Source organism: Sylvia atricapilla, chromosome 1 (assembly GCF_009819655.1).
Source record: "Sylvia atricapilla isolate bSylAtr1 chromosome 1, bSylAtr1.pri, whole genome shotgun sequence".
Classification (NCBI taxonomy): domain Eukaryota; kingdom Metazoa; phylum Chordata; class Aves; order Passeriformes; family Sylviidae; genus Sylvia; species Sylvia atricapilla.
This window is the reverse complement of record NC_089140.1, coordinates 743,540-762,553: the sequence shown is the minus strand read 5'-3', so window position 1 is coordinate 762,553 and position 19,014 is coordinate 743,540. Positions and strand designations below refer to the sequence as shown.

Sequence of the window (19,014 nt, the reverse complement as noted above, 5' to 3'; positions counted from 1 at the left end):
AGTTACCAGCACTTGAACTGGAGCAACACTAAAAAAAAAAAAAAAAAAAAAAAAAAAAAAAAAAAAAAAAAAAAAAAAAAGCAGCTTCTCATTTTCTTCAATTCTGCCCAAAAAGAGAGGTCTCTGCGTTGTTTTTCTTAACAAATAAGGTAAAGTTTTGGTGGTTTCTGTGCAGAGAGATGGGAATCTGATGTGTGAGAGTGGATCAGAGCAAGAGCAGTGGGCTGGATGCCAGGGGAGCAGCCAGTGGGGCTGTGCCTTGGGCTGGGAAGCCTTGGGGAGGGATGGGAATGTTCTCCAGTGGCAAGGAGCTGCAGAGAATGACCCTGTGACCCTGATGTCCCAGTTTGTCCCACCTGCAGCTGATGGTGTGGGTTTGTTGGCGGTGTCCCTCTGTGGGGAAGGGGGTCTCAGTGTTACCACACAAACAGGAGCTGGCTCTGAGCACCTCATGGAGCTGAATCCTGCACCAGAGACTCCTGCAGTCCTTCATTCGTGTGGGAACTCCCCTTGTGAAGGGAGCAGCACTCTGCTGCAAGGCTTTTCTCACTCCTGAGTGCTTCCCTGCTTCCCTGAAGTTAAAATGACACTTTTCACTGGGCTGTTGCCTCATTTAGCTGAAAGCTCTGGCATTTTACTTCCCTGGAACACGAAATGTCCATCTGTGGGGAGAGGAACGTGGATCAGTGTTTGTGTCTGGCTGCTGAGCAGGAGCTGAGATGATATTTTCCTGTGGGATTGGCTTGATGACTTGCAGTGGTGGAGAACGAGTTGGACAATCATTTCTCCATGTGGGTTGAAAAACTTTAATTCTGTGGCTTAGTTTCTCTTCTGCAAGGGGGCTGTAAGGAGTAATTCTTGGGATAGGATATTTTTTAAAGAGCTGTGTTTGCTTCACAGTTAAGAAACATTATCAACAGAATGTTAAAATAATGGGTAGAAAAGTTTAGGACATGGCACCCAGGTGAGGAGATGGTTCCCTGGGAAATGTGGTGGGAGCTGCTGCTCTGGAATCGTGGCAGGAGCAGGGAGAAGAGCTGGAGCAGGTCAAGGTGGGCTCCTGACTGGGAGGTGGCTGTCCCAGGTGCCTGGGCAGGTGTGACAGGGACTGCCAGGGCCCTGTGACCTCTTAAGCCTTCCACTGAGCACCTGAAATGCTGCTTAGGGCAGGGATGTCCTGATGAGCCTGGATTAATGGAGCTTTAATGCCGTGTTTGGGGAAACCTCTTACGGTGTGTAAGGAGGGAAAAGTCGCTCACAGTTTTCATGGAATACCCTGAACAGCTTGAGCAAGTGTTGGTGGGAAAGAGCAGTGACAGGATGGTTGGAATGTGGGGGGACCTCTGGGGGTCCCCCAGGGCAGGGTCACCTCAGCAGGGACACAGGGATGTGTCCAGGGGCTTTGGGGTGGCTCCAGACAGAGATGCTCCAGAGCCCTGAACAGCTCCGTGGCCTCTGCTGGACCCTCTGCTGCAGCTCCTTGTACTGAGGAGCCCAGAAGTGGACAGGATATTCCAGGGCTGAGTACAGGGATGGGATCCCCTCCCTCAATCCTGATCCCAGCAACAGGGAGCTCTTGTTCCTGTTGAGCAGGGAGCACCAAGAACAGCTGCCTGGATCACTGGAGGGGACTGCAGCAAAATCTCCCAAGGCTTTGTTGGTTCTGAGTATCACCACTCACATCCCAGCACCCCAAATTCCCTGCCACCCCAGGGCTCTGTAATCACACAGTTATTTCTGCTTTGTGTCTTGCAGTTCAGCAGTTTCTGAGGACTGAAGGACCTGCCCAGGGAACTCCTGCTTGTGAGGTAGGAACTGCTTTTCTGATGACCCAGCACTAAAGGTTTAATTCAGGAGCAGAGGTTTGGTACAGCTGTGTGTGCCCAGCAGAACAGCTGGGCTGGGAATGGCAGCCACCAGCCAGAGATGTGAAATGAGAGTTCTGCCACTGGAAATTCTGTGGAGCAGACACGTGTGGGATGAACTCACCTTTCCATTCTGTTCTGTGAAACCTTCTCATTACTGCTCTTGTTACATCCAGTTAAAACCCTTCCAGACAGAATCATAGAAAGGTTTGGGTTGGAAGGGACCTTAAAACCCACCCAGTGCCACCCCTGCCATGGCAGGGACACCTCCCACTGTCCCAGGGCTCCAACCCCAATGTCCAGCCTGGCCTTGGGCACTGCCAGGGATCCAGGGGCACCACAGCTGCTCTGGGAATTCCAGCCCAAGCAGGAATTCCCAATCCCCAGTCTCCCACCCAGCCCTGCCCTCTGGCAGTGGGATCCATTCCCTGTGTCCTGTCCCTCCAGCCCTTGTCCCCAGTCCCCCTCCAGCTCTCCTGGAGCACCCCCAGCTCTCCCAGCCTGGCTCCAGAGCAGAGGGGCTCCAGCCTTGGAGGTATTTAACAAAGTTTCAGACATTCCTGGGGTTCTGGTTGGGAGAACAGGGCTGGGGTGGAACTCCAGGTTGATCCTTTCTGGCCACTTGGACCTTCTTTTCTTGCCTTCAGAGGGCTCACAACTTGTTTAACTTGGTTACTCCAATCTTCTTTTTATCAGAGTAAGAGGACTACAAAAGATTAAAATGGGTAAACTAGGCTAAGAAAAACAAGTCAGATTTGATCTGTTAGGAATTGGGAGCAGCAGATCATCCAGGTTTTTTATCCCAGCTGGCCTTTGGGGGAGGCACAGTAAAGCTGCAGTTGCACTGGAATCTCACACCAGGTCTGCACTTGAGATGTTTGAGCTGCAGCTGCTCACTTGATGTGGTTTGGGGAAAGAAATACAATTTATTCCTGCTTCTTGTATGGACACAGAGACCCAGGTGTCTTCTGCAGAGCAGTTTGGGTTTGTTCTCCAGTGCTGGTTGTGTCAGGAAGTCCTGAGAGGAATATCAGCTGTTTTCTCCCCTCTTTGATCCATCCATGTGCCTTCTCCTGCAGAAGAGGCCTGAGCTGTCAGTGCAGTGCAGTGACCCTGGGTGTGAGGAGTGCAGAGGAGCCCCGGGGATGGAGCCCAAAACACCTTCACTGAACATCACTGCAACTGCCTGCAGCTGACAGGAGCCTCCCAAGTCTCCTAAAACTTCATTAGGGGATAAAAGTGTTCCTCAGGTGCCTTTTTATTCCAGTGCCCTTAAGGGCAGACACAGAGATAAGAACTGTAGGTGCAGAGTCCTTTGTTTGCAGGGGGGCTGATGCTCCTGTTCATGGTGGGCCTGGAAAAGGCTCCTGTGGCCCTGTTCTGAGGAGGCTGGAGGATGCTCTCTGTTCCTGAGGAGGCTATAGGATGCTCTCTGTTCCTGAAGAGGCTGGAGGATGTTCCCTGTTCTCTGAAGAGGCTGCAGGATGTTCCCTGTTCCTGAGGAGGCTGGAGGATGCTCCCTGTTCCTGAAGAGGCTGCAGGATGTTCCCTGTTCCTGAGGAGGCTGGAGGATGCTCCCTGTTTTCTGAGGAGGCTGGAGGATGTTCCCTGTTCCTGAAGAGGCTGGAGGATGTTCCCTGTTCCTGAAGAGGCTGGAGGATGTTCCCTGTTCCTGAAGAGGCTGGAGGATGTTCCTTGTTCCTGAAGAGGCTGGAGGATGTTCCTTGTTCCTGAAGAGGCTGGAGGATGTTCCTTGTTCCTGAAGAGGCTGCAGGATGTTCCCTGTTCCTGAGGAGGCTGGAGGATGTTCCCTGTTCCTGAGGAGGCTGGAGGATGTTCCCTGTTCCTGAGGAGGCTGGAGGATGCTCCCTGTTCCTGAAGAGGCTGGAGGATGTTCCTTGTTCCTGAGGAGGCTGGAGGATGCTCCCTGTTCCTGAAGAGGCTGGAGGATGCTCTCTGAGGAGGCTGCAGGATGCTCCCTGTTTTCTGAGGAGGCTGGAGGATGTTCCCTGTTCTCTGAAGAGGCTGGAAGATGCTCCCTGAGGAGGCTGGAGGACGCTCCCCTTGCTGCTGTGGCTCCCTGTGGCATTCCCAGCTCCTGCTGGCAGTCCCAGGGCTGTGGCTCGTGGCCAAACCATCTTAAGTCGTTGTCTGAAAGCCACTTGCAGAGGAGCCAAGGAGGATAGATGGCTTATCCCCCTGGTGGGGTGGAGGGGGGCCGTGCCCAGTGCCCCACATGCTTGTCCCCGTGGCCTCAGTGGACCTGCAGAGGTCACAGGAGGTGGAGTGTCACCTTCTCCTCAGGGACAGGCCACATGGGGCAGGTGACAGAGGCATGGGAGAGCTTTGGGTTTGTCTTCCTGCACCTGCCAGCCTTGAGTGGGTTTTGTTCTTCCTCTGTTCTGCCCCTCTTGCCTTGGCTCAGTGTGGTCTCCTGGGATGTCTGGGCTGCATTTAGACTTCATGGAATATCTCCAGTTGGAAGAGACTCTTGGGGATCATCAAGTCCTATTCCCTGCTCCTCATAGGACCACCTCAAACTAAATGCCATGGCAGAGAGTTCTCCAGGCAGCCCTTGGACTCTGAGAGCTCGTGCTCCCAGCTTCTCTAGGGAGGTGACTTTGCCATTGGGATTTTCCTCCACTGTACAAAAGAGGGAGTTCTGGCAGTCCCAGGCACCCATGTGTGTCTCCACAGTGGTTGTTCCGCTGTTTCAGGACGTGCAAACCAACCAGGTGTTTCCCACAGACTAAAAGTGCTTCCTGGAGTAATTTATCCAGGAATATTTTAATCCAGGCTCATTGAGTGTGAGGATGAATGAGGGCAGCTTCCTGCCCCACATCCTCTGGGAAGCTGGGAGAGCAGGCAGGAGGTGTTTCTGGGCACTGCCTGCTCCTGCTGGGCTCGACCTGGCTGAGGAATGGCTTGGGTTCTTTACAAACCTCTTATCTCAGGTTGTCCCTCAGGAATACCCCAGTTCTCCCTGCTCATTCCATTAGGAGCTTTTCCAGCCAAGTCCAGGGCAATGTTTGGTCATTCCTCTTAAAATGCAGATTGTGGCACCTGGATCTTCATTTGGTTCTTGTCTTGGTCCCACCTGTACAGGAGGGGAGGAAACACTCCTGCAAACATCATCTGCTGGATAAATTAATGTTTTGTGGTGTGATGGCTCTAACTGGGAGGAAACATCACAGACCCACATCTTTAGGGTCACTTTTATGGGGTGTGAGGGTGGCACAGGGTGCCCAGAGCAGCTGTGGTTCCCCTGGATCCCTGGAAGTGTCCCAGGCCAGGATGGACAGGGTTTGGATCACCCTGGGACAGTGGGAGGTGTCCCTGCCAGGACAGGGGTGGCACTGGGTGGGATTTAAGGTTCTTTCCAACCCAAACCATTCAGGAATTTGAGGATTCGGAGTCATTTTACCACGAAAGGTTTTACTTTCTTAAAGTGATGTGGGAAGCACCCTTAATTAAAATCCCAAGGGTGTTTTGTTTTGTTTTGTTTTGTTTTTTCAGTTCTGCAATGAGTAGTTATTTATTTAGTCCTCTCTTTTCCCCTTTTGGAGGGGAATTGCTGTGTCCAAGGGCTCCTCAGTGTGGCACTGGACACTGCAGCTGCACCTGCAGTAAGAAAATGATTCATTTTCTGCAGAAAGGACCACAGCAGGCCTGATAACGCTGCGGGGACACCTGCAATGGCTTTTATTGCTCTTTCTTTCACGAAATCACAGCTTTTGTTTCCCAAGCAAAGCCTTGTTTTGCAGGCACCCTTGAACGTGTTTGTTATCAGGAGCACGGGAAATGTAAATACAATGGTGCTTGGGCTGCAGCAGCTCCTCCCTTCCTCCCCCTGCCTTCCTGCGGGCTCTTGGGCAGGGGGGAGCTCTTCTTCTGCACTAATTCATTTCAGAAAGGACTGTTCTTCCCCCTGCTGCCACCCCATCGGATTCCCAAGGGAGACAATTCTCTCCTTGAGAGCAAGAGCCAACACAAAGCCTCGTGCTGTGGCTCCTCTTGGCGTTCCCCCAAGCTCCTGCCTGCCAGCACATCCCAGTTTTGGACTAGATAACCCACACAGGCACTGCTCTGCTTGAACTCAGATTGCATTCTTCTGCTTGCAACATTGGAGCTGGTGTCCTAGGAGAAAAACTGAAAAGACTGGAGCCTTCACCAAGCTGAGTCTCCCAGCTTTAAGTCTGCAGCTGTTTTTGAGAGCTGGTGCTGGGTGTATCTGGTCACTGGCAGCTAATGTTGGTTGATCTCTCAGTCAGCAGGAATTTTGTCATTAAAACCAGGTCAGGATAACAGGAAGGCTCCACTGCAGAATTTGTGCTTTGGCCTCACTGGGGAGGAATTGGGCTCAGCTGTTGGATGGGAGCAGTTCACTCTGTGCCTGTCATCTGCTGGTTTTTTTTTTTTTCCTGAGTCTGGCATGAACTTCGTGTGGCAGGAACAACTTTTTGGGCAGAGTGTTTCTCTTCTGTTTCCAGGCCTTTCTTGCCTGCAGCAGATGCCACTGCTGTGTCTGTGGCACACTGAGGCTGCTCCCTGCTCAGGAGTTCAGTGATGCTCCTCTGGCCCTGGGCCAGTTGTGGGGCTGAAGCAGCTCAAGAAAAATCCCCGGGATCCTCTCTAAGAATAAACATCATGTGAGAGCAGGAGTGTCCCCCTGCTTGGGGACAGCTGAGGTGTCCTGCTGGGAGGCAATAACAGCTTAAGGGCTGGGCTGGCATCCCTGGGCTGAAGGGATGAGCTGCAGGGCCACAGGAGGGGCTGGACCTGCAGCTTTCCTTGTGCTGGGCATGACAGGGTGCCTCCAGAGCCTGCTGGGGTTATAGATCCAGCATCTGGAAGTCCTCTTTTGGGGGAGGGGAGAATGTCCCTGCTGCCCCTGTGGTCTGGCAGAGCTCCCTCCAGAGGGAATCCTGCTGGATGTGCTGCTGGACACGGGTTCAGGCACTTCTCTGTGGCTGTGGCTGATGTCCCTCCCCTGGGCAGGGCTGGGGCAGGAGTGGGGCAGGACTGGTGTAGGACTGGGGCAGGACTGGGGCAGGAATGGTGTAGGACTGGGGCAGGACTGGGGCAGGACTGGTGTAGGACTGGGGCAGGACTGGGGCAGGACTGGGGCAGGACTGGGGCAGGACTGGTGTAGGACTGGGGCAGGACTGGTGTAGGACTGGGGCAGGAATGGGGCAGGAATTTTGTAGGGCTGGGGCAGGAGTGGGGCAGGAATGGGGCAGGAATTTTGTAGGACTGGTGTAGGGCTGGGGCAGGACTGGTGTAGGGCTGGGGCAGGAATGGGGCAGGAATTTTGTAGGACTGGTGTAGGATTGGGGCAGGACTGGTGTAGGACTGGGGCAGGAGTGTGGTGACACTGCCTCGTGCCTCCTGCTCTGGCACAGCACTAAGGGATGCTGAGCTCCTTCCTCTCCCCAGGAATTCCCTGGCTGAGGGAGAAGCTCTCTCTGCACTGAAGCTGCTGCTGGAGCCAGGAATTGGCCCGTGGTCCCTCAGAGGTGTCCCCTGGGGAGGTTTGGGGTGACTCCCTGGACTTTTCCCTGCCTCCCTTCTCTTTCTCCCTGTGCCTGGGAGCTGCACCATCCCTGCCAGGAGTGCTCCTCTCCCTGGGATCACAGGCAGGCACTTTCTGCTTCCCAGGCTTCCAGCAAATCCTTTCCTGAGGGTTGTATCCAAAGGTTTCAGGTGTGATCAGTGCTCTTAAAGCTCAAAGTTTCTACCTTGGTTTAAAAGGATTGCAGAGTTTGGCCTTTCTCACCTGTGTGTAGGCACAAATATCCCTACTTAGAGGTAATTCCTATTAAGTGGAATGTTTAATCTCCATGACATCTATTGTGGGGTTTCCCCAAAATGAACAGAATCCATATGTGGAATTGCCAAAGGTGGTGCAAAAAGGCCCTTTCTGTTCCAGTGACACCTCAGTGTGTAAAGGCAGGCTGGGGTATCCCAAAGGTGTCCTCAGTGGGATAAGGAACAGGGATATCCCAAAACTGTCCTTAAATGGGTAAGGAACAGGGATATCCCCAAACTGTCCTCAACAGGGTAAGGAACAGGGATATCCCAAAGGTGTCTTCAATGAGGTAAGGAACAGGGATATCCCAAAAGTGTCCTCAGTGGGATAAGGAGCAGGGATATCCCAAAGGTGTCCTCAGTGGGATAAGGAGCAGGGATATCCCAAAGGTGTCCTCAACAGGGTCAGGAACAGGGATATCCCAAAGGTGTCCTCAGTGGGATAAGGAGCAGGGATATCCCAAAGGTGTCTTTAAATGGGTAAGGAACAGGGATATCCCAAAGGTGTCCTCAACAGGGTCAGGAACAGGGATATCCCAAAAGTGTCCTTAACAGAGTCAGGAACAGGGATATCCCAAAACTGTCCTCAGTAGGATAAGGAACAGGGATATCCCAAAACTGTCCTCAGTAGGATAAGGAACAGGGATATCCCAAAGGTGTCCTCAGTGGGATAAGGAACAGGGATATCCCAAAGGTGTCCTCAGTGGGATAAGGAACAGGGATATCCCAAAGGTGTCCTCAGTGGGATAAGGAACAGGGATATCCCAAAAGTGTCCTTAACAGGGTAAGGAACAGGGATATCCCAGTGCAGTCAGGACCAGGCTCCACAGCTTGGAGCCTTCTGGGTGTGTTCTGTTCCCACCCTAAATGTTCATGAGGATTTCAATTCTCCATGAATTTCGGAGCCCCTGGGTGGCCAGAAGCAGAGGGAGTTGTGTTCCTGCCCTGAGAATCCCTGTGGGTGGGGCAGGGAGCTGCTCCTGTGATCCCTGGGCATGTCCCCATGGAGCCTGGTCCCAGAGCTGGGCACTGACACAGCATTTGCTTTCCCTTGTTAGACACCTGCCTCCACCAGGCTCTGTTGTGGTTTCCAGAGAGCAGCCCCTGACCTCTGCCCAACGTGTCTCTTCCATTTCCAGTTTCCTCTGGGGGCATTTCTGGCAGTTTTTACAGCAGCCACAATCCTCAGAGGCAGCTCCTGAGTCCAGAAAGTCTCTCACTTGCATCTTGCAAATTTGCAAATAGCTCAAACTCATTCCTTGGTGTAGAAATGCTTTGCTTCATTCTTCCAAAGCCTTTTGACCTTCCAGTAGTGTTTGAAAGCTTGAAAATATTTTTTTTTCTCTTGACAAATCCCCTTGGGAAAAAAACAGTGCCAGGTTTGCTGTTCCCTCCTCTGGAGCACCAAGCTGGGTTACCATGAATGAAAACAATTCTCCACTCCACTTTCTCATGTGGAAGCTTCCAGCCCTGTGTCCTGATGGGCAGGTTCTGGTGCTCTGTAATTACAGTGTCAGGAGAAGGGCTGATTTTAATTAAAAGTGAAGTCTCTGCTCTGATACAGTCACTGACAGGACTGGAATTGTTCTGTGCAGGGGAAGGAGTGGAGCCTGTGCAGGTGGAGGGGCTGGGAGCAGGGATGGTGTCCAAGCTGCTCCTGATCCTCAGTTTAATTTCACAACTCATCCTCTGTGGCTTTGCTTTCCCTCCTGTGCTCTCAGATGTGTGCACACACACATTTATCTATTATTAGATCTACATAAGGCAAAACTGGGAGTTGCTGAAGGCACCCAGGGCCTGCACACTATACTCAAACTATAATTAGGCTGGATTAAACCTCAGAATTTTCTTTCTCACAGCATGACTTGAACTCCTTCTCATCCCTGGGTTTGTCCTTGCAGTGTTTGGGCTGCACAGTTTTCATCCCATCTCAGAAACGAGCCCAAATTCTCCCAAATGGAGAACAAACCCCAATATTCTGGGAGACATGGACATAAGACATGGAATGGGCTGAACTCAGAGGAGGTGCCACAAGGGCTGGGGTGGACTTTAGCAGTGACATTTCTCCCTTTCTGTGCTCTCAGCTCTTGTGCCCAGGCTGTGGCAGTGAGGTGAGGTTACAGGGACAAGGATGAGCTGAAGAGGAGAATTGGTGGGTGATGCACCACGTCAGTGATGTGCCATCCTTGCCTCTGTCCCAGGAGAAGGATCTCTTTGGGCAGGACCTGGCAGCTCAGAGGGGGTTTGCTGTGGGGTTTGCTGTGGGGTTTGCTGTGGGGTTTGCTGTGGGTCTGCTCTGGCAGGGAGGTGGATCCACGTGCTAATAAAGGCAAGCAGCTGACAGGAGCAGCTGCTGGGGCTGCATCCTCCAGAGAAAAGTGCTTTGCAAACAGCCCTTTCCTCCCCTGCCCCCAGTGCTCCTTCCCTGTGCCAGCAGAGCAGAGGAGACTCTCGCCCAGGATTGATGGAGCTGTCCTTTTTTGGTGCTGCCTGCCTGGGGAAGCAGCACACCAAATCCCCTCTGCTGCGAGGCCCTGCACTCCAGAGCTGCCCACTTTGGAGCTAAAACCCCCAGCTCTGGGCAGAAGGTGGGCATATTCTTCCTTTTTTTTTTTTTCTTTAGATAAATATTTATGATTTTTGGAGTCCTTTTTCAGGCTCTCACTTTAGTGCTCGTGGGCTTGTGCAGAGCTCGACGCTTCCAAAGTCCCTCGCAGTTATTATCTATGAACTCATCTTCCATGGGGCTTTTTTGAAGGCCAGCCAAGAGCATTAATCCCCACCTTCTAGAGTCCCTAATCCCTGCTGGGGCTTAGAGGAAAGTTATTCCTGTCCTCCCAGTGAAGCTGCTCTGGCAGAGCATCTCTCTGTGTAACTTAAGGCAAGTTTATTAATGTGACTTTTGATCAGCTTGGAGAGGGTCCAGCTCTGGATGGAGCAATCCAGCCTTGGCCAGTCTTACCCCATCCTGCTGGGTGCTCCATGGCACTGCCATTGCCCAAAGGGAGGAATGCAGCAGTTTGGTGTGCTCTTATCTCCTCCCAGGCATAATTACAGTAGGGAAATGCTTTTTGCAGGCACGAGGACGTGCCCCAGATGGATTTTGGGCATGGTGCAGCTGGAGCTGGGCTCTGCTGGGTGATCCTCTGCACTTGTATCACTCTTCTCAGCTCAGCCTGACATTCCTGAAGCCTCCCAGCTCTGGTTTTTGTCCAGTTGGGGCTGTTTTGGCATGTGGCTCCAAGGCTGCTGTGCTCCCAGGAATGCTGCTCGGAGCTCTCCAGGCTGCTTCAGGTGGCCTTCCTGCCCTCTGTGTCCCTGCAGGGCTTTGAACAGGGGGGAATTGGTGCCCCCAGCTCGGTGCTGTCACTGGGGTGGCTTTGGGCAGCTCTGGTGGTCAGTGTGGTGTCGGGGCAGGCTTTGGGAGGTGGCTCAGGGCTTTGTCACTGCCTCTCCAGTGCTGCCTTCCGCAGGGAAATTGCAAAACACCCCTCGAGGCTTTGGGACAAGTGCAGAGCAATCGCAGTGTCATTGCCAGGAATGCAGTAGGGCTGCTCTCTTGGGTGTCTGGAGTTTTCTGTCTCCGGTCCTGTGGGCTGAGTGTGGCTCTCCAAAGCCTGAGAGCTGCTCTGGAGTGCTCTGATCAAACACTGCTTCAGTCTGCTCACCCCGAGCAGAGCAGAACCTCAAACAAGGGCAGCAGGGAGCTGATGGAAAAGCTGCAGGTGAGAGGCTGAAAGAGCTGGCAGAGCTCTGAGTGCAGCTGAGCTGACATCAAAGGAGGGCTCTGTGCCTTGGAAATGCTGAGTCCCAGAGGCCTGGCTGAGAATTCCTGCCTGGGAGGGTGGGGAGACACTGGCACAGGGCAGCTGTGGTGCCCCTGCATCCCTGGCAGTGCCAAGGGCAGGATGGGCATTGGGGTTTGGAGCCCTGGGACAGTGGGAGGTGTCCCTGGGACAGTGGGAGGTGTCCCTGCCATGGCACAGGGTGGCACTGGGATGATCCTTAAGGCTCCCTCCAAGTCAAACCATCCCCTGATACCATTCCATGATGGTTTGAATTCATTTTTCAAACAGTAGCAGTTAAGAGATGTTTAAGCAGCTAGAAAATAAACAGGTCTTGAAATGACACGTGCCTTTTGGATAATTAGAAAAAGATATGTTAAAGGATCTAAGAAGTCAGCTATCAAAAGAAAAAATTCACCAATTGGCATCATATAATCAATATATCAGCATGAATCATCTTAGGAAGTTGAGATAACCTGTTTCTCAACTATCATGTACTTATAACCTTAAAATAGAGCACAAAAAAGCTGAAACAGCAGAAAACTAATAACAGCCACGACGTGAAATCGTTCCTGACTCTTCTGTGTTATCTATGGAAGATAAAACAGCAGAGATTGTAATGAACAACAAAACCTTTCAGGAAATCGAGGGTCAAACAAATTGTGTCTTCTCCCATTCACAAACAGGGATGTGTGTGTATTTAGACAGCTCTTGTGTGTGTGTGTGTGTTTAGACACTCTCAAACAAGAATTCTGCCCAGTTCTCTTGCATTTGGATATTCCTCCTGCCTTGATCTTTGACAGAGATCTGGCTCCAGCTAATTACTTTCATTTTGCATAAGTGCAGAATGTAGACTTTATTTTTAACCTGCTTTGACTGAGTTGGAAATAATGTTAATCAGGGCCGTGTAATATTCATGTTACCCACCCCTGGAATTCCTCGAAGTCCTGAACTCCTGGTATTTTATTTCTATTTTATTTCTCTGTTCTCTTTCCTCTGAGCCTTGGCCACACTTTGTGTGGAGGCCTGGAACCTTCCATGATCCCTGGGAATGATGGAATGATGGCATCAATCCTCTCCAGGCAGCAGAGGGAAAGGTTTGGTGGGATGAGCTGGGCTGTGCTCCAGTGGGATCCTGGCTGTGTGGGGCTGTGCTCCAGCCCTCTGGAAGGGAATGCTTGGTGGGATGCAGATGGGAAGCAGCAATGCCAGAGCCTTTGGCTGCTGGCAGCTTTTTTGGCCTGTGCCAGGATCAGCAGAGTCCTGTGTGTGCTGAGATGGATTCCGCTGTGGAATTCCAGAGTTTCAGCCAAGGTCAGTGTTGGTGTGCCCCAGGTCCCTGTAAGATTTGTTCTGCCTGGGGCACAGATTGTGTTTGGGGTGAGCAGAGCCTCCAGCTCCTCTTGGAGCAGCTCACACCAGGGTCAGCTGCAGAGCTGAGGCTGCCTGACCCATCCTCACTGAATTCCTTGGGAAACATCCTCCAGGAGCAGCCCTGTCATCGTGGGGTGGTTGTTCAGCTGTAAATGTGTTGTCCTTTTGGAGTTTGCTGTTGCCATGGTTCCTGCAGCAGTCCTGCAGCTCCCAAAAACTCCTGCAGTTTTTGGGGCTGTTGGGAGCTTTTCCTTCGTGCAGTCCATGGATTGTGTGACGTTCCTCGGATGCAATCTGCAGTTCCACAGCATCTTTAAGGTTGAAAAAGACTCCCAAAGATCACCAAGTCCAACCTCAATCTAAACTACAGTTTAACCCAAGCAGCCTTGAGTCATCCTGGTTGCTGTTGCCTCCCCTGGATCCCCTTTTGGTCCTTAAAGTCCCTTTACATTAAAGAAAAAAAAGTTCCTTTTTTTTGGTTGAATCAAATAGAGGTAATTTTAATATTAGTGACTCTCCCCATCTAAGAAGAGCAGGTGGGAAGTGCTTTAGTACAGCTGGGCAATGCTGGTGTGGCTTCAGGCCACCTTTTGAGCTGGCAGGGAGCAGGAGCTGCACACGTGGAGACAGGAGCTTGTTTTCCAGCTTGCCCCTGGCTGCTGTGGGATTTCTGCCTGGTGATCCTTGGGGATTTCAGCATTCCATGGAGTGTGAGCTCTCCAAGGCTCGAGTGGCTGTGAGGAGGGAAGAAAACAGACATTTCCTCCAATCTCCAGGAACTGAGGGCACCTTTGTAACATTCCCAGCGAGGCAGGAAGGCTGGGAGCTGCATCTGAATAATCCATGGAGGGAAAGGCACAGCTCATTGGCTTAGCAGTGCTTTCCTAAGGGAAATGGAGCTGATGGAATGCCCCTGATTATGGAGCAGAAATCATCAGTAAGGACTGGGATGTTGGGTTTATTTGCAGTAGCAGTAACAGCAAAAGCAGTGCTTGAAACAGAGAAACAGCAAAATGCTTGAAACAGAGAAATGGCTCGTTCCCTAAGGAGTGAATCCCTGCGGTGGATGGACACCCTGGAGGAGCCCCAGATCTCCCCACTCATGGAAGGCCCAGGTAGGAGCAGAGTCAGAGGCTCAGGAGAGCTGGTTCCTGCCCCAGGAGTGGAAGGAAGGAGATGGCAGACACAGAGGAGGAAGTGGCTGGGGGCAGACAGTGACAGGAGGAAGCAATTGAGGCTGAAGTTGTGCCTCAGCTTTTGGGCTCATGTTGAAACTTCATTGACCCCAGCTGAAAGGAGAACTTCAAAGTTCCTCTTTATTGTCTGCTGTGGCCATAAAGGGATTGTGGAAGTGACTGAGACCTGCATGAAGCCTTCAGATCTAATTCATGGTTACAGTCCTGGAAGCCCAGACTGGTTTGGGATGGAAAGAACCTTAAAGTGTCACCTCTGTCCTGTCAGGGACACCTCCCACTGTCCCAGGTGCTCCAAGCTCTGTCCAGCCTGGCCTTGGACATCTCCAGAGATCCAGAGGCAGCCACAGCTGCTCTGGGAATTCCAGCCCAGCCAGGAATTCCCAATTCCCAATCTCCCACCCAGCCCTGCCCTCTGGCACTGGGATCCATTCCCTGTGTCCTGTCCCTCCAGCCCTTGTCCCCAGTCCCTCTGCAGCTCTCCTGGAGCCCCTTCAGCCCCTGGCAGGGGGAATCTGGGATTCCTGACTGGAAATACCTGTGTTGTCCTCATGGAGGCAATAGTAGGAACTGGTTTCCCTTTACTTGTGCAATTTCTGGCTTGTTTTCTGTAGCAGCTTGGAGGCTCTGGGGCTGACTGAGTTTATTCTGAGTAATTCAAATGAGCCAGAAGGCTTGGGGAGTTTGTGCTGGGAAGGGAGGCAACTCTGCAAGTGCTTTGTCTGTTTTAGGAGTCCAAGCTTAAAATCATCAAATGCCCCAAACCTGCTCTCTTTGTCCCCAAACCTGCTCTCTTTGTCCCCAAACCTGCCTCCTCTGCTCCTGCCCCATCTCTTGGTCCTCACACAGGAGGGCAGCAATCATTTAAGCCCTATAAATAATAACTGGAAAATGTCCTGCTGTATTTATGGATTATCTGGAGGAGAACGTGGCTCTGGCACTCTCCCTGAAATCCCCATTTGCTGGAAGTCCAAATGTGCACTAGAAATGAGGAATATTTGGTGTGTTATCTCCCTGTGTGCTCTCTCCCAGGAGCTCTGAGGGAGCTGCCAGCTCACTCTGGTCACTACAACACCTCCAAGCTGAAATCTGGGTTGATTTTTGCTGTGGAGATTATCTGCAATCTCCTAATTAATCCTGGTTTGATGATGTCCTGGGGTGGTTGTGCTGGTGCAGCAGGTCTGGAGCACCCCAAAGGACTGGACACCTTCCCTGGGGTGGTTCCTGCACATCAGAGGGTCCTTGGGGAGCTGATTCCTGACCATAATTCTGACTGTAAAACCCAGGGCACCCTTTTCTGAGGCTGGTTTTTCCAGCCATTGAGCCCAGTGGGATTTTAAAGTGTTGAAAGATTTTACTGAAGATCTCTCAGCCTCCGTCTCTTTGCCTCTAAAAATCTTCTAAAAATCCATTTGTGGGGTTTTCCTGTGACTCCAGGAAAAAGCCACAAAGCGGAGCTTTTGCTGTGCTTAACTTGAAAACAATAAATAAGTGAATCTCATTGTTTTAGACTGTGCCAAAAACAACAAAAAAAAGATAAAAAATCCAGTTGGGTCCCAGATGTTTGTGCCCAGGCAGGGAATGTCAGGAACTCAGCAGCTCCGTTGGGTGCTGTGTCCTCTCCTTTGGGAGGATGGATGCAGGAATCTTTCCCTGGATTCCAGGGCTCTGGGAAGGAGGATGACTTAGCAGATCTCTGCTCTCCTGTTTCCTGACGCCTCAGCAGCCACAGCTGAATGCTCCCAACAGCTCCAGCTAAGAAAAGCAACCTGACTTACCCAGGAGAAATGGGAATTATGACCGAGGCAGGCATTTAATTCGGGATGGAGTTAGGAGCTAATTTTAAAGGAGCAAGTGGATGTGATGGACTGATGGATGAGCTTCTCGTAAATCTGGGCAGCAGAGTCTCCTTTAAACCAGCAAAAAGTGAGGGAGTGTTTCTGCACTGTTCCTGCTGGGTGGGAGCAGGTTCCTCTTCCCCCTGTGGCAGGGAGGTTGGTGATTCCAGCCTGTTTGGAGCAGGATGGGGCTGTGTCACTGTCACTGGCACTGTGAGGTACCTGGCTGTGCTCCTCTGGGAGAGATCTGGCAGGTTTTCTTTCCCCCTGAGCAATCCCCAGAGGTGAGGCAGTGCCCTGCACTCAGCGTGGCTGTGTTAGGACAATTTACAGACTTTTAAATTCAGGGTTTTTGGGCAGCATCCCTGTGCCCACTCTCCTCTTTCTCTGTCTTCAGACAAGACACACCAAATCTGGGTCAGACTGATGATAACTGGAAATTCCAAATTGTGCTTGCCCGGAGGCAGAAACACAACAGAGCACTCAGGGAAGCTGCAGAATGGAAGCACAAAGTTCAGGGAGTAAATTCCACTCCTCTCTGGATGGAAGGCTGGAGGTTGTGGCTCCTGCAGGTTTTGATTTGCCTCCTTTTCCAGTGGGATGATGGCTCTGGGAACTTGTTCCAGGGGGTCAGGAAGTTCTGAAGAGATGTCCTTGACACCCTGAGAAGTTGTTGATGCCTCTTGGAAGTGTCCAAGGCCAGGCTGGACAGGGCTGGCAGCACCTTGGCATTGTGGAAGGTGTGACATGGGCTGGCACTGGATGATCTTGGAGGTCCTTCCCACCCAAACCCTTCTGGGACACTTGCAGTGAATAGTTGGAACTGTTTGGAGCAAAACCCCAGGATGGAGGGTCTGTAAGGGATTAAAATAACCCTGCTGAACCTTTCAGCTGAGCTGGGGAGAGATGGCTTTGGTTTATCCCAGCAAACAGGTTACTCAGTGAGCACACAGAGATTCTGAGCGTGGAGAGGAACAGATGGAGCAAACCCTGAGTGTAACAGATCAGCTGTGCCTGGAACAGGAGAGATCCAAACAACCCTCCCGTGTAAAAATAATGTGTGAGTTAAAGGGACACGACTGCTCGGCTTTGGGCTAAAAGGAAGATTTCCTGGAATGGGTGGCTCCAGGAAAGCCCTTCCCTCTCCTTGCCCGTGGTGCAGCTGGCACTGTGGCACTGGCAGGGTTGTCCCTGCTCCTGTCACACCTTTCCTTGGAGCAAACTCCTCCCCCAGGTGATGCCAGGCAGGGCTGGGTGTCCTTGGAGGCTGTTCCTGCATCCCGACCTGGAGGCAGGTTGGTGTCAGCCATTTCACACCACGGGGGCCTCAGCAGCTCTTCCACTGAAGGATTGTTCAGGATCCCTGAATCCCTGAGGCTGGAAAAACCCTACAGCCCACTGAGTCCACCCTGTGCCCAATCCTTGTCCCCAGCCCAGAGCTCTGGGTGTCACCTCCAGGGATGTCACTCCAAGTGCACTGACCACCCTTTCCTTTCAGACAGGAATTTCAGTGCATTTCTAAACCTCTGCCTTCAGAAATCTCTGTCACTGCTCAAGTTTTTCTCTTTCATCCCAAGGTGAGTGTCAGAATTCATCTTCCCTGTGCTCTGGAAATGTGCAGGCAGGGGATGAAGGTGCACCTTGCTGAGGATTCTTTCACTCTCCCCAGCCAGCTCTGTTCTGTGTGAATGGAAATGGGGTAGGAAATGTCTCTCTGAGCTGCTCAACACCTGAATATGCTCCAGGATTTGCTGTCTACCCTTGGGCACGATCCCTGCCATCTCCTCCTTTCCCTCTTGCCTCAGTTAGCAGACACACCCTGGGATTCTGGGAATTGGTGTCGTTCAGCTGCTGGAACACCAGAGAGGGGAAGGAGGAATTGCCAGGGGTGTTGTGGCTGTCCTTGGAGCCCACCCAGGCTGAGGAGGGATCCCTGCAGTCTGTGCCAGGTGCTGCTGCCTGTCTGAGACTCCAGTGCTGTATTTCAAATGCCTTTTCTTAGTTACACCGCTTTATTTTTACACATCCTTTCTACATTCCCTATTTAGCTAAATATGGACCAGGAAATGTCCTGCTGATAAGGCTGCAGAGCCTCATTATTATTATTTCCCCCAGAAAGTAGATCACTCCAGTGTCCTAGATCCTGTGTAGGCCTGAAATAGCAGCACTGTCAGTGCCACAAACCCCCAAAATGCCATTTATTTTATGGCATCTCTTCCATGGAGTGCAGCAGGCTCCGTGTCAGGGACAGGAGGAGAGGGAACAGCCCCAAGGTGTGCCAGGATCTTGGATATTGGGGAAATTCCTTCCCCAAAAAGACTGTCCAGCCCTGGCCCAGCTGCTTGGGGCAGTGGTGGAGTCCCCAGTGCTGGAGGGATTTAAATCCCTGTGGATGTGGCACTTGGGGACACGGGGCAGTGGTGGCCTTGGCCTGGGCTGGATGGACTCAGAGGACTTTTCCAGCCTCAGTCACTCTGTGCTCATGATGCAGCTCGTTGGGAAATGTGAACATTGTTTTTCTTTCTGATGCTAAGTGACATTTTCAGAAGATGGTGATTGAGTGTTCATCACTGCACATTGAAACTCACTGACCTAACACCAAAGGTTCATTTGTGAGCTGGAAGCAAAGGGGCATGAGCCTGAAAAATTGCCTCTTTCTGAGCCCTGTTTGTTCCTTGAAGGTCAGTGCAGGAAAACTTCTGGAAGTGTTTTCTCTGGCTGGTGCTCCCTGCAGGGTAATGCAGCCAGTTGTGTGCACATCTGGATGATGCTTTGTCTCAAAATAGCCAGGAACTGTGAAAGAAACCTTTTGGATCAGACTCATTTAAATATAAAACAGCTCTTTTTATACTGACCGTGCTTCATTCAACTGTGACCCTGCCCAGGGGGTGAAGAGCTCCAAACTTTTCACCTCTGGATTTCCAAGCTGTAATTCAGGCCCTTTATCTCAACCACCAAGGAGCTGCAGTTGCTGCCTGAAGTGTGGCCTGCCTGCCAGTCTGACCTTTTATTGTTCAGAGAATAAAAAAAACAGAAGAGCTTGACCTGAATTGGTTTCCATAACAGCCTTGCCTGGAAGGACAGAGCCCCCACTGTCAGTGGGACCCCGTTGTTGCTGAGGAATGTCAGGCTGCAGCCTGTAGGTATGTGG

At 51.7% G+C, this 19,014-nt stretch overlaps 1 protein-coding gene across 5 annotated transcripts in view; it reads left to right on the top strand.

Moving 5' to 3' along the window:
• The window catches only part of MAP4 (microtubule associated protein 4), a 151,083-nt gene that overhangs the window by 27,555 nt on the left and 104,514 nt on the right, over positions 1–19,014 (top strand). For all 5 annotated transcript variants that reach the window (XM_066313195.1, XM_066313220.1, XM_066313212.1 and 2 more), the window contains exon 2: positions 1,756–1,808. The gene's annotated coding sequence lies outside the window, so the exon portion shown is untranslated. The remainder of the gene's footprint in view (positions 1–1,755; positions 1,809–19,014) is intronic.